Raw genomic sequence first — 4184 nt, forward strand, 5'->3', positions numbered from 1 at the left:
ACAGACCACAGTGCGTACGTAACACATATTTTTCTGGATGTATATCAGGTAGTTTTGTTCCTATATTCGACACTGAATTTTGGAACTCGGGACTGAATTTCCTGAAGTAGAACCTTCAGTCATTTTCTCTACTAAGAGCATAACAGATGCCTGCATCAGAGAGTGGCTGCTCACACATGACGTTCTCCCTAGAAGGAGACCCAACTCTAGGGAATACACTAACTAGTGCTATGGAGGGACTCTCCAGGCCTTTTCTCTTCTCCTCCGGCCTCCACCAGCTGGACCTGCGATTTGACATCTGGAAAGAAAGAGATATTAGACTCTTCACCCATTCCTTTAGGAGAAAACATGCTTTTATTTTCCAAGTATATCTTGGGAAGAACCATTACATCTGATGGCAGCTGACAGCAATACCAATGAGAGCCAAAAGAGCATTTTTCTCTCTATTACTTTGAGAGGGCATTAACTGGAAAGTGACCCAGCTGCAGGTTATGTCTCCAAAGTAGCTGGGGCAGGGCAAGCATACAGCTAATTTACACCAGCAACCAGGTCTTGTTTGCATATCCCTCAGGACAAAAAAGACATCCACCCCGGCCTGTGGCAATCTCTATCTCCTTGTATGTACACATGATTTGGGAGGCAAATCTGAAGAATCTCCTTTCAATGGAATGCCCCAGTGATGGAATTTTATAGAGCTGATTACCACTAGTGTGTAGAGCTATATTATAGAGCAGTGTTTCTCAAGCTGTGGGTCGGAACCCACTAGGTGAGTCACAAGCCAATTTTGGGTGGTTTCCCATTCATTTCAATATTTTATACTTAATACATCAGACTTGATGCTACCCTGGTATGTGACTGTATTTGGGGAAATGTTACAGATCTGCACTTTTAACAGGCTACTATGTATCTGCTTTTAACGCTGATAGTAAATGGGACTTACTCCTGGGTGAGTGTGGATAGGATTGCAGGATTGTTAAAAAATGTTCCTTCTTGATGATGTCACTTCTGATCATGACATCACTTCCGAAAAGTCCAGACAGATTCTAATTCTAAAAAGTAGGTCCTGGTGCTAAAAGTTTGAGAACCATTGTATACAGTAAAATAGTATAATATAGTATAAATACAGAGTATAATACTATATACTATTATAATATAGTATAGTGTATAATAGTATAACAATGGAATGAAATTGGTCCATTAGTCTGAATTACATTCAACCCTATCTAGTGGCTGAATGTGCTATAGTGCTAGACTATATGATGCTAGGAGACTAGGAACCGGGTCTTTAGAGTAATTTTTAGCCCTGAGAGGCTTGGAAACACCATGGATTTGCTGTGTGCTGTTAGGAAACCTGATTCTCAGGCTTTTTTTAAAAAAAATTTAAAGGTCATTTAAACTGGGACCCCACACCCATGGTGAGTCAAATTCATGAATACTGGATCCATGGATGCCAGGGTCGGACTTGTGTCCTGCCAAGTGTTTGGGCTCCACATTCTCAAACAACCTCACAAATATGTGTTGAACGGTAGATCGTCAGCACATCAAGTCCAGGATCTCTGGTCCCCTCAGATCTCCAATCAGTCTTTTGCAGCTGGATCAACTTGAAGCGCCACCAGGAGCAATGGAGGAATTTTTGCCAGGCTTCAGATTCACTTCCTCTCACTGTGTCCCTCGCACAGTAATACTTGGCCGTGTCCTCGGGTTTCAGGCTGTTCATTTGCAGATAGAGCATGTTGGAGGGGTTGTCTCTGGAGATGGTGAAGCGGCCTTTGGCGTAGTTAGCATAGTCTTGTTGCTCCCCATTGCTCCAAATACCTGCTACCCATCTGAGTCCCTTCCCGGGAGCCTGTCGCACCCAGTTCATATCATAGTTGCTGAAAGTGAACCCAGAAGCTTGACAGGAGAGGCAGAGGGACTCCCCAGGCTTATTATCAACTCCTCCAGACTCCACCAGTTGGACTTGCAACGCAACATCTGGAAAGAAAGAGATACTATAAACACCCTTCACATCAATCCCCTAGAACAGAGTCGTCTTCTGCTTACCAGATATATCTTGGGAAGAGCAATTACATCGGAAAGTTGCTGACAGGAAAAGAAATGGGAGCCAAAGGGTCGTGTTTGTGGTTTGAAAGGAATTGACAAAGGTGGCCACAGCCAAACAGAGGTTGGGATGTGGTTGGGGCAGGACAAGCAAACTGCTGATTTAAAGAGGAAATTGGCCCTGTATTTACATATCACTCAGGATAAATGGGCAACACTACAGGACTTTGGCAATCTAGATCTCTTTCTGCATTCACTTGACATGTGATTTGGGGAAAGGGCCTGAAGAATTACTTCCCATGTTTTGGGAATGCCATGGACAAGAATTCTGGATGTAGTATTTATGGATTTTGTTTGAGTAAGGCATTTCAATGCCAGTTTTTGCCAACAAAGCCCAAAGGCAGTTGAATTATTGTACGTCAGTTTATACAAACAAGTGTGAATAATAAAGCAGTCAGTGAATATATACCGTATCCAGTGCTGGGGGGGAGGGAGGAGACTGAGAGCCTTCAGAGGTGCCCTTACATCTCTGTAAGCTTCCCAGTCAGCCATGGGTATTCTTGGACCTGCACCAATGAAACTACTGGTGCAAGTCCGATGAGAGAAAGAAGTTGGGGAGGTTGCAGAAAAGGAACTATGGATCTATGGTCATCATGACCATATCTGTAGCCTGCACGCCCCATTCGTCACCCTCCCCACCCAGTTTTGCACCCAACCTGCCTCCTCCCTGTCCAATTTCCCTCTCCTTCCTCTTCCTTATCTGCTCTGGCAGGTGTAGGTAGCTCCGCCAACAAACAGGGAGCTCTGCCACCTCATGCAACAGTACTCCAAAAATGGTCATTTATGGGATGTTCTACACTCCGTCGCCAGCCATTTTACAACAGCTGAACTGTCTTCTGCATTCTTCAAACCCGGTGCAAGCTGGCAGGTTCCTTGATAGGACTGAGCCATCAGCTGAGACACTCTGCATTGGTTTTCAGAGGAAATTGTGGAGAAGTCTCCTCTCAAGGGATTGGATGGTGTTAGTTTGAAGCTCCCAGCTGAGAAAATCAGCAGCCTTGCCTTGAGACCGTAAACCGGCACCTCTGGCAGTCAGAAGTATCACTACAGTGTGCGTCACCTGGTGTGAGAGCTCATTGTGTCACCCCCATGATGGACCTCCTCCCATACCAGACCATACAGAATAAATTATAATATCATACTCCCAACCTAAATGCAGTGGATCACTTGGGTTGGCATTACCCAATTAACTCATTTGATTGATTGCTTGATTGCTTGATTGATTGCTTGATTGATTGATTGATTGATTGATTATAGGACAGTACAGGTTACCCAAGAAATCAGTAATCCCTCCTCCCCCCCAAAAAACGTGGCCAACTTGGTGACACTCACACAACTGAACAAGACTTTTAGTATTAGCTCTGGCACATAGAAATAAGAGCTGAATCATACTGACATCTTATTGGTTCCTTGCTGTGTCATAATAATTTCTCAGAACAATCAGTCTCATTTTGTTAGTTATGAGTTAAGGAAATCCAATGTTGTTACATAAGGCAGTTGTGTTTTCTTTTTTTCAGGTTATCTGGTTATAATCTTTGATAGAATAAAGATATTTCAATGTGGTTTGTTTCATTGCATTCTGCATTAAATTACCCATTGAATGATATATAACACAATGCTATTATCTGAAGATACCAAGATTTTCACAATTTTGACCAGTAAAGGTGTCGCCCCTGGTGTGATTTGCACTCCCCACACCTCCTAGTGATGCCACTGATGGGAACCCCATTTTATTTATCTCATGGCCAGTGACTTTTCCTATACTTTTAGTGCATCTTTGCTTCCCCCAAGTGAGAAGGGAAAGAAGAGAATTGCTAGGCCTAGACCTAGAAATGCTTCTCCCATTTTAAGGCAAGCTATTAAACAGAGAGTCCCTTTTCCGCTCACTTTCCAACTTGCAGTTTCCTTCCAGATTTGACCCTGTGTCAAGGGGTGTCTTGTATGCATTACTCGACCTGCCATATATGGCTTGCCAGTAGCTGCAGTTGCACACTCAAGGTAGTGTCCCCAGCGTCCCGTGCAGGCAACAAGTCTGAGTAAATAGGAAAATGTAAGACCCAAGGAAATTTCTGGGCTCCCTTCTT

This window comes from Tiliqua scincoides, chromosome 5, assembly GCF_035046505.1.
Source record: "Tiliqua scincoides isolate rTilSci1 chromosome 5, rTilSci1.hap2, whole genome shotgun sequence".
Taxonomy (NCBI): domain Eukaryota; kingdom Metazoa; phylum Chordata; class Lepidosauria; order Squamata; family Scincidae; genus Tiliqua; species Tiliqua scincoides.